We start from the raw sequence: 11785 nt of genomic DNA, 5'->3' as shown, positions 1-11785 counted from the left end.
TTTACAGCCCCTGTGTTGTCTCCTGAGACCAGGCTTTTTCACGGTGTGTTCAGGGGGCAGGTAGCTAGCGGATCAAGGAGCGATGCCTACGATTTTGAGACAAAAATGAAATCACGCTGAAACCATGCAGGAACTCATAGTGCACCTTTAAAACATCATCAAACTGAAATGAGTCAGCAGAAGATCCAGAAATCTGATGCTGTCTGATGATGATAAAGTTAACAAAGTGTTATATGTTATATTGAGGTCTGATTAAACACACGATGCTGATAACCCGGAGAATATGTTGAACATTTGAAACTGATTTGTACCTGTATGAATCATCACCTGATGATGTCATGCAGTGTCAGTGTTGGGTGCATATTATATTTTCTGGGTGAACCCAACTTTGTCTACACCTTTAAACCTTACAGATATCACCCGTTTCTACGATAATTCAGGAAATGGTGCTCTTGAGTGTCTAATTAATTTCATCATTCTGTATTCCAAATTATATATTCACAAGCAGACATTTTCTAATTGATCTCCTAATTTTGCAGCTTTTCTCATAGAATTTAAATCTCACTTAGTCAGTCACTTAGAACGTTGGATAACAAAAAAAAGTATTAAAATTGTGGCAACTGTAGAGCTTTTTTTCCCTGAAACCTCTGACTAATTGGTAAATTTATGTTTTCACGTACCTCTTTTTATTTATTTTTTTCTCTATGTAATGATTATCGTTTGTATTGCTTCGTATGTTTTTTTATTTTTATCTTCACAAATTTGTACACTTGACGTTCATGTGCTACTGTTTACCTGATTCTCTGTATACTGCATTTTGTCAATAATTAAAAAAAATAATATATATATATATTTTCTGGGTGAACTGTCTCGATTATCCCGATGCGTTTGAAACAGACAGTGAAGTCTGAACTAACGTGAACATGTCTGAACATCACACAGAAATCTCACTTTGACAGATTTTGATGTCGTCAGTTTGGGCATCGCCAGCCGGTCCGATGCTGAGATATGGGAAGAGTTTCTCAGTGAAAGTGTCTCTGTGAGTGTAGATGTGAGTCATGTCTTTAGAGTCGTAGAAGGACACCTCCCCCCCCTCATAGTCCAGCTGGACTCTGATCCTCTGGAGTCTCTTCTTCAATGGAACAGTCTTACCAACTCCGTTAGTGTATTTCCCATCACCGTGCCTTAAACACCAGATTCCATATTCTGGTGAAGCAAATCGCTCTCCCTTCCTGTCAGCTGACTCTTTAGCTAAACCCAAGATCCAGAGAGGATAATCTCCCACCTCCAGCTCCCAGCTGTGTTTCCCTGAGCCGAAGCCCTCAGAGCCCAGGACAGAGACATAGTTGCTGTTTCTCTCTGGATTGTCCGGAAGCTTCTGGATTGTGTCTCCACATCTCACACTGGTCAGATCATCAGACAGATAGAGGCTGCCGTTTGCAGTGTTTGGGTCCAGTATGACGGGACTGAAGTGGACCCTGTCCCTCATCTTCTCCCAGACTCTGAAGGACAGGTTGCCCAGATGTTTGGCCACATCTGTCAGGGCACCTGGGACCAGCCGTGGATCTGACGCCGAGCACTGGACTCTTTCGGCACGCTGTCTTTCTGCAGGTCTGCTTCCACAGCGGCGATGCTGTCTGTCAGAGAGGAGATCTGCTCCTGAATCCTCTTCATCTCTCTGCTCACATACTTCCCCCTCTGCCCCTCTTCCTCCCTCAGAGCTGCCAGTCTGGCCTCCTCTTCCTCTTTCAGGAACCGGTGCAGCTTGTTGAACTCGGCTCTGATCTACCTCTCTGTGGACAGCAGCTGCTTCTTGGCGAGTTGAATCACTTCGTCGTAGGCGTCCTCCACGCGTCTGTGTTTGTCCCTCCTGTCCTGCAGAGACTCTAAGTCGGATCGCAGCTGCCCCTTCAGATCTCTGACTGCTTCTTCCAAAGGAACCAGCCTGTGGCCGACACGGTGGGGAAAGTCACAGACAGGACACACCGCTCTATCTTCATCCTTACAGAACAATTGAGGCTCTTCCGGATGTTTACTATACACGCCACCACCTCCGCCTTCTTCTCTCCTTTTTCTGCCTCAGATGGTCCAGATGTCTGTCTCCCAGAAAAGGAGTCAGCCAGCTCCTTCAGCGTATAGTTCACCGGAGGATGTTCTTTTGAGGATTTTCTTTTATAGATGGGACAGTTTTTGTTTTGAGCTTGTTCCCAGAATGTGTGCAGGCAGCTTGAACAGAAGCTGTGGCTGCAGCCCAGAGACACCGGATCTCTGAAGGTCTCTGAACACACATGGCAGTTCAGGAAGCTTTCAACGAGAGCTCTCTCCGCCATTTGTCTTCGTATCGAAATCGTCGTTCAAAAGCAAGGCTCACTTAGTTACTGTCACTTCTCCTTCTAATCTTCCAGCCGTGTGTTTTCCAGCAGAGATCTCACACCCTGTAATGGCGTCTCAGCTCTTTAGATGCACATATTCTACTTTTACCCTTATTCTGAAATAGACGATATTCTGACTAAGCTGTTTCCATGGCTAATGAAAGTGAATACTCCACTAATATTCCCGTTTACATGTAGTCGTGCAAAACAGGATTTTTTTCAAAGTTTTCCAGCGGTGGAGGACTTGATGGAGTGTGTGAACTCAGCCTCCCTCTTTCATTCCTTCAGCCGGCTTCTAGAAAAAGGTTGGCTCATATCCCAAAACCTGTTGATATCCGAGTCTTTGATAATGTTTAAAAGTAGCCGTGTTTCTCCTTCTTATCGGGTCTGCAGCCCTGCAAACTGTTGGCTGGTTGGTTTGTGTACAGTAACCATAGCAACACACAGAGCTGACCATAAGCCGTAAAGAGACAAGAGGCCATAAACTGCGGTAAAAACCCTTGTAACCCTTGAGACACATATTGTGAATGTGCTGTATATGTATACATGTCCAAAGAATGCCTCTAAAACCTGAATACCAGATTATCCCACGTGACTTAATCAGAAAATGCTATAGTCGGAAAAAAGGCCTTATTCTGAATATGCTGCTTACATCCCTGCTGTGTTTTTTTTCTTTTTCTTTTGTATATGTATATGTTCAGTTCATGGAAAAAAGTGGTTCTATACATAGCTGGAACTGAAATGTATGTATTGAATACCAGAACCCCAATAACAATGCTATTGTCTATGGTTTACATGACCTGTATCAAATTCATAAACGCATAGAATCGTACTCAGTGTCTAGATCTACGTTATTTTCCACTCACCTCTGTCACCAGGTGAGTTAACAGCAGGATATGTTGCAATGTTATCTAGTCACCAGCAGATGGTGTCAACATTCAACAGGCTGACTGACACTAAACCAGTCTAACAGCATTTTTACTGTTCAGCCAACAGGATCATGTTGTAACGCATGTGCCAAATTCAAGGCCCGCGGGCCAAATCCAGCCCCTAACAAGACTTTGATCCAGCCCGCATATCAATTTAGGATCCCAATAAATGTTGGCCCACCTAGTTTTTGTCGCTTTTTCAACATTTTGCCGCTTAAAAAAAAGTGTCACTTTTGCCCACATTTTTTTCTGATGCTTTTGGCTCTTCTTAACGTTTTTGTTGCTTTGTTTGAACTTTTTCAGCGTTTTTTTAATGATGGCTAAGGAACTTCTTTGCTGACTTTTTTAGGAATTTATGTTGACCAAACTGTAATTCAGAATACTGTATAAGACAGGAAATAATACAGTCAAAGATATTTGACTTTTCTCCTAAATAAAAGTGCCTAAAAGCATGTCAATAAACTCTACATGTCTGGCCCTTGACGTGATTTTTAGTTTCCAGTGTGGCCCGTAGTGAAATTTAGTTTGACGCCCCGATCTAACACATCAATATGACATGATCATTTCATCCAGTTGGACTGGAGCACCTTGGCAGTGCCCAGGAGGTGAGCACCTCTCCAGCTGCCAGTCCACACTCCGTACTTTGGTCCGTAAAAATGTACATTTTATTTGTTTTACTTCCGCCACAAAACTGCCAAATAATAAATGATTAAACTAACCCTGGTTAAGATAATATTTGGTATCATTATGAATGTATAATGATGACTGGATACTGTAGTTTTCCTATAAAACAATGATAACTTTCTTAGTAAAGCCAGGCTTGTCTGTACGGTGCAACATTAGATTTTCTGTCATTGAAAATATAATATCATCAACCAGGACTGGAACTTCACCATTTTAGGATCAAAACCACTTGGCCTTTGGTGTTGTCAATGTTTTTAGGACACAAAGACCAAATGCAGCAAGATCATCTGATGAGTTAAGTCCACAGAGACAATCATGAGGATTTTATGTAAATACATAGTAGAACGGTTTAGGGGTGAGGGGCTGTTCATTTTACAAAATAATGCATTCATATTTATATATTTGTACACACTCTCCTCAGAGTTCACTCAGTCACAGCTTTGTGGACATTTGAGCATCATCTCCCAGTTTATTAATAATAATAATAATAACAATATTAATAAGTGAGATGTTACCATGATGATGGCTTACAGAAACCTGATGAATCAGTGGTGTGGGTGTTATAAATATCCACAGCTGTGTGTAATGTCAGCTGTTCTGGCATAGCTGGAGAATATGGAGAGGCATTTCATTCAAAGCCCCGCCCCCAGACCGCACACCACCTATCAGGTAGCCCCCCACCCCCACCAGTGCTGACGATGAAGAGCCTGAGGCAGAGCTCAGAGAGAGAACTTCAACTACCAGTCGTGTAGCAAAATCTGCCAAGAAAAATCATAAAAGCAAACATCAAACTGGCGGACTAGGATGAAAGGGTGAACAGAATATTGATCTAGCAGTGACTTTGTCTTATTAAATATTTTATTAGTTTCAGAATCATAATTCATTCAGATTAAGGCATTCCAGTTGTGAAGAGAAAGGAGCCGTGGTCAGGACTCGTCACTTCTTCTGTACCAAAGGGAGAATTCTTAACAGTCAAATGGTGAATGCCCCACATTCTCTTAAATCACTCAAACGCTCCACGGGGTTCCTGCAGGAGGCCCATCCACAAAGAAGCAGAAATCTACAGAGATGCATTCAGGTGCACCTCATCAAGCTGCTGCAGGATAACTGCCAATTACACCACTTAACACAGCAGAACAGAAAACAATAATGTTAACATTTTACATATATTATTATATTATACACATTAGGAATGTCAGCGATACCACAACATTAACAGGCAGAATCTGAAATGTATTATCCATGCATCTCCGTCTGAAATCAAACCCAGTTCTTGTTTAGATCTGATTGTACAGTTGACTGATGTCTGTTACTGACCAGTATGCTGAAACTACATCCAAGGTGAAAAACTTGGCCTGTACTGTATGTATGTGTGCATATATATATATATATATATATATATATATATATATATATATATATATATATATATATAAGTACAGGCCAAAAGTTTGGACACACCTTCTCATTCAATGAGTTTCCTTTATTTTCATGACTATTTACATTGTAGATTCTCACTGAAGGCATCAAAACTATGAATGAACACATATGGAATTATGTACCTAACAAAAAAGTGTGAAATAACTGAAAACATGTCTTATATTTTAGATTCCTCAAAATAGCCACCCTTTGCTTTTTTGATAGCGCTGCAAACCCTTGGTGTTCTCTGAATGAGCTTCATGAGTTAGTCACCTGAAATATTAGTGGAATATTTTCCCTTATTAATGGGGTTGGGACCATCAGTTGTGTTGTGCAGAAGTGAGGTTGATACACAGCAGACAGCCCTATTGGATAACTGTTAGAATTCATATTATGGCAAGAACCAATCAGCTAAGTAAAGAGAAACGAGTGGCCATCATTACTTTAACAAATGAAGGTCAGTCAGTCTGGAAAATTGCAAAAACTTTGAATGTGTCCCCAAGTGCAGTCGCAAAAACCATCAAGCTCTACAACGAAACTGGCTCACATGAGGACCGCCCCAGGAAAGGAAGACCAAGAGTCACCTCCGCTGCTGAGGATAAGTTCATCCGAGTCACCAGCGTCAGAAATCGCAAGTTAACAGCAGCTCAGATTAGAGACCAGATGAATGCCACACAGAGTTCTAGCAGCAGACACATCTCTAGAACAACTGTTAAGAGGAGACTGCGCGAATCAGGCCTCCATGGTCAAGTAGCTGCTAGGAAACCACTGCTAAGGAGAGGCAACAAGCATAAGAGATTTGTTTGGGCCAAGAAACACAAAGAATGGACATTAGACCAGTGGAAATCTGTGCTTTGGTCTGATGAGTCCAAATTTGAGCTCTTTGGTTCCAACCGCCGTGTCTTTGTGCGATGCAGAAAAGGTGAACGGATGGATTCTACATGCCTGGTTCCCACCGTGAAGCATGGAGGAGGAGGTGTGATGGTGCTTTGCTGGTGACACTGTTGGAGATTTATTCAAAATTGAAGGTATACTGCAACCAGCATGGCTACAACAGCATCCTGCAGCGACATGCCATCCCATCCGGTTTGTGTTTAGTTGGACCATCATTTATTTTTCAACAGGACAATGACCCCAAACACACCTCCAGGCTGTGTAAGGGCTATTTGACCAAGAAGGAGAGTGATGGAGTGCTGCGCCAGATGACCTGGCCTCCACAGTCACCGGACCTGAACCCAATCGAGATGGTTTGGGGTGAGCTGGACCGCAGAGTGAAGGCAAAAGGGCCAACAAGTGCTAAGCATCTCTGGGAACTCCTTCAAGACTGTTGGAAAACCATTTCAGGTGACTACCTCTTGAAGCTCATCAAGAGAATGCCAAGAGTGTGCAAAGCAGTAATCAGAGCAAAGGGTGGCTACTTTGAGGAATCTAAAATATGACATGTTTTCAGTTATTTCACACTCTTTTGTTAAGTACATAATTCCATATGTGTTCATTCATAGTTTTGATGCCTTCAGTGAGAATCTACAATGTAAATAGCCATGAAAATAAAGGAAACGCATTGAATGAGAAGGTGTGTCCAAACTTTTGGTCTGTACTAATATATATATATATATATATATATATATATATATATATATATATATATATATATATATATATATATATATATATATATATGAGCCCTAAGGACTCACAGACATAATTGATCTCAGGTACTAAGTGAGTGAGGCCACATGGGCTCAGATAGGTAGAAATGGGATCGGGACAGCACTCCACCAGATCACATGTTACCTTGGCGACGTTTAATAACAAAGATGTTGCTGACACTTGCCGGTTTGGGAATTTTCATTTTAAGTTTGTTGCTTTCCACACGGCCAAGGCCCAGGAGACGGCTACCTGATTCCAAACTCCTGTTTTACAAGCTGGACAACAGGTTGGTCCGTTCCGTGGTTGTGTGTCGTGCTGTTGTTTACCTTCGTAATTTCCGGTATTCCCTATCGTCTACGCGGTAAACATCACAACGCTTTCAACTGTGGGTAATTCCCCTTGGTGAAGTCTGCATCGATGCAGACTCACGGAAAGGGCTCGGTAAGTGTGTACTCAAACCCTCACGCCCTTTGAAATTCCACATTGGGACAACACTAAGCCCTTACGAATTTCGCAAGAACACGCACCAAAGTCCTTGAGTCTGTGAGTCCGGATTTAGGGATTGGGCCATAGTGTCTTTGACATCCCATAACGTGTAAATATGTTAACAATACTGTTTAATGTTATGTTTGTTCCCGCTCACGGATGACTCATTTGAGAGCAGGAATGAAGCGAGTATAGAGACTGTTCATGGGAAATAAAAACGTTGGAATGACTCCTACATTACCAGTGGTAATGACACACAGCGGCCACACGTAGTGCTGAACACTAACAGGAACAAAGCTGCCGTCTACAGTCTTATTAACATTCTGCTGTGACATTTGATCCGATCAAGCTCACGGGATGATTAGGGACTGATGACACTGATGGTGATCACAACCACGTGTTAACCCTTGTGTTGTCCTTCGGGTCCCAGTGACCCGAAGGACAACACAAGGGTTATGTACTTCCGTTTACTTTGTTGAGAATTGCTCTCTAAACAAGGGTTAATACAGCACCTTAGTTCTTGTTTGTACAGCATTTTGGTCAGCTTAAACTGTTTAAATGTGTTCTAGAAATAAACTTTACTTACTTACTTTACAAGAAACAGGGTTTAGAGAGCAATTCTCAACAAAGTAAAGGGAAGTACATCATCCTTGTGTTGTCCTTCGGGTCACTGGGACCCGAAGGACCACACAAGGGTTAAATATATACCTGACTTTATGAAGTAATAAAGAGCGCTTAAATGCTCCATTCAGACTACAGCTGCCAAGATTCATCCATAAGATATCAACTATTAAAGGTCCCATGACATGCTGCTCTTTGGATGCTTTTATATAGACCTTAGTGGTCCCCTAATACTGTATCTGAAGTCTCTTTTATATAGAATCAGCACTTTTGAGAGTTTTTAATGACATATTTTTAGCTACTGACTCTGGTGACTGTGTTATCCTTGTGCTTTTAGATTTAACTGCTGAATTTGACACAGTGGATCATGAAATATTGATCTCACGTTTGAAGCAGTGGGTGGGCATCAGTGGCATAGCACTGGAGTGGTTCAGGTCCTACTTGGCTGATCGAACGTTCTGTGTCAGCCTTGGTGACTTGTGTATCCTCCACTGCTCCTCTCTCGTGTGGGGTCCCACAGGGCTCAGTTCTTGGCCCCCTCCTTTTCTCTCTCCATTTACTCCCACTTGGCTCCATACTTAGGAAGCACGGCATTTCATTCCATTGTTATGCAGATGACAGTTAGATTTATGTGCCTCTTAAAAAGAAAGATGCATACTCTGTCAGTTTGCTACTCAAGTGTCTTGACGACATAAAGGCCTGGATGGCTCTGAACTTTTTAAATTTTAATGATGATAAGACTGAGGTGATGGTTTTTGGTGCCACCACTGGGACCCCCCCTGTAGATCTGGGTTCCTTGGGACGGTATATTAAACCTAGCATCAAAAACCTAGGGGTTAAAATGGACTCAGAGCTTAAGTTGAGCAGTCAGATCAAGGCTGTTTTCAAATCAAGCTTTTTTCAACTTGAGGCAGCTAGCCAAAGGAAAGCCAATACTGTCAAGAAAAGATTTTGAGACGGTAATCCACGCCTTTGTTACCACTCGGCTGGATTACTGTAATGCACTTTAAGGGGGGGTAAGTGGGTCCTCAATCACCCGTCTACAGATGGTACAGAATGCTGCTGCACGTCTTTTAACTGGCACACGTAAACATGAGCACATTTCCCCCATCTTAGCCTCACTCCACTGGCTGCCTATTCAATTTAGGATCCATTTTAAAATTCTTTTATTCGCTTTTAAAGCCTTCAATGGTCTTGCCCTGCCCTACCTCTCGGAGCTTCTATGCCCTTATATCCCCACTCGCTCGCTCAGGTCAGAGGATGTGCTGCTCCTGAGTGTGCCTCAAACTAAGCGGAAGCTCAGAGGAGACCGTGCCTTTGCTGTGGCGGCTCCTAAATTATGGAATGATCTGCCTCTGCACGTTAAACAGGCCTGTTCTGTGTCTGTTTTTAAATCCCGTCTTAAAACCCATCTCTTCTCTGTGGCCTTTGACACCTAGTATGATGTTGACTTGTTGGGCTTTTTTTTTTTATTTGGATTGCTTGTTTTTCATTGCGTAACTAATATTTTGTATTCATGTTATATTGTTATGTATTTTATTTATGATGTTTGATTTATTTTTCTGTACAGCACTTTGTTCAACTTTGGTTGTTTTAAAGCACTTAAAGTGATGGTTCAGAGTAATTTCACCCTAGGGTCCTTTGCACCATGAGCTCGAGCCAAACACCCCCCCAGAAGCTTTTTTCGCCTGGGTCGAACCTTGGGAGAGTTAGCGTAGAGTAGCGTTATCAGCTGAATAGCTTAGCGCATGGGCTAATGGATCCAGTGATGTATCTCGTAAATGACCCCACTAATAATGCCCGAAATGATACCAAACTTCTACACTAGTACAAATAGGATATGTACTCATAAAACGATGGATTGGAAAGTTTGTAAGTACACCAGAAGTTTATGAACACTTGCCTGCTCTCTTCTGCTCTCTGCTGCTGCTGCTGCTACCTGCAGTTAGACGAGTGCTTAGGGCCGTCTACAAATCACAACACCGAAAAGAGATGCAACAAAAATATTTATTAATTTAATGATTAAATAAGGTAATGTCTCCAAACTTACCTCAATTATAACTTGTCTCCTGCTAGTTATACTACAGCACTTACTTAAAAAAAAAATTAAATTAATAAATATTTTTGTTGCATCTCTTTTAGATGTTGTAATTTGTAGACGTGCCCTAAGCGCGACAGGCTATGCAGGCAGCAGCAACAGCAACACTAGCAGAAGAGAGCAGGCAAGTGTTCATAAACTTCTGGTGCTACTAACACTTCCAATCCATCGTCCTATGAGTGCATAACCTGTTTGTACTAGTTTAGAAGTTTGGTATCATTTTGGGCATTATAGTGGGGTCATTTTAAGATACGTCACTGAATCCGTTAGCGCCGCTAAGCTATAAACCGCATTACTTCCTCCAGCCCTCTCCCAATGTTCGACCCAGGTGAAAAAAGCTTCTGGGGGGGGGGGTGTTTGGCTCGAGGTCATGGTGCAAAGGACCCTAGGGTGAAATTACTCCGAACCATCACTTTAACAAATAAAGTTGGATTGGATTTATATAGACCTTAGTGGTCCACTAATAATGTATCTGAAGTCTCTTTTATATAGACCTTAGTGGTCCCCTAATACTGTATCTGAAGTCTCTTTCATATAGGCCTTAGTGGTCCCCTAATACTGTATCTGAAGTCTCTTTCCCAAAATTCAGCCTTGGTGCAGAATTACAGCCACTAGAGCCAGTCCCACAATGAGCTTTCCTTAGGATGTGACATTTCTGTGTCTGTAGCTTTAAATGCTATTGAGGAGGAGATAGGGGGGGCAAGGTGGAGGTTAGGGGTGTGCCCTTGACCAACTGCCACTTTGCTTGTTTGAAAGCCATGATGTCTATCTCTCTCTCATGGGTGGGCCAACTTCTCTGGGCGGGCAAAGCAGAGAAAGGTCACCATTTCTAGCCACTGGGGGACCATAGGCAGGCTGGGGGAACTCATATTAATGTTAAAAAAAAAACTCATAAAAGTGAAATGTTCATGCCATGGGACCTTTAAATGAATCTCCAACTATTTTGATAATCCATTAATCAGTCATATTTATGAGAAAAACAGTCAAAACGTGTGTGATGTCAGCTTGTTAAATGTGTATATGTTCTAGTTTCTTGTCTCCTCTGTGACAGGAAACTGAACATCTTTGAATTGTGGACAAAACGAGACGCCAATGACACGCTGGCTGTGTGATGTACGGACCGCCTGATTGGCCGTCACGGCAGTCTCTCAGGCAGTGTTTCCCCCCAGGACAGAGCAGCTGGACAAGGATGAACACAAATCAGCAAAACGATAAGAGACAAAAAGGCAAATTAACGGTACATACAATAATGAACACACAGCTGTGCTGTGACATCACAGCAGATGTTGTGAATGGGATCCCGATGCAGCGGGACAAACGGCGTTCCTCTGACATCAGGAAGCATCACATCCAGTGAGAACAAACTCCAGAGGTCCAGTGGACAGACAGTCCTGTCCACATGCCAGAAGCTGCAGTGTGGACAGCAGCAGGCCCGTGCACTCCCAGTCTCTGTCTTTCCACCGCCGTGGTGCACGAGGCCGGCCCTGCTCCCCCCCCTACCCCACCCCCCCTCCACTCCACCCTGT

At 42.6% G+C, this 11785-nt stretch overlaps 1 pseudogene; it reads right to left on the bottom strand.

Moving 5' to 3' along the window:
- Positions 1-931: 931 nt before the first annotated feature.
- On the bottom strand, positions 932-2343 carry LOC120562719 (annotated as a pseudogene).
- Positions 2344-11785: the final 9442 nt, after the last annotated feature.

The sequence above is a fragment of the Perca fluviatilis genome, chromosome 7, assembly GCF_010015445.1.
Source record: "Perca fluviatilis chromosome 7, GENO_Pfluv_1.0, whole genome shotgun sequence".
Taxonomy (NCBI): Eukaryota; Metazoa; Chordata; class Actinopteri; order Perciformes; family Percidae; genus Perca; species Perca fluviatilis.
The sequence above is the reverse complement of the archived record's forward strand: the minus strand, read 5'-3'. Positions and strand labels throughout refer to the sequence as shown.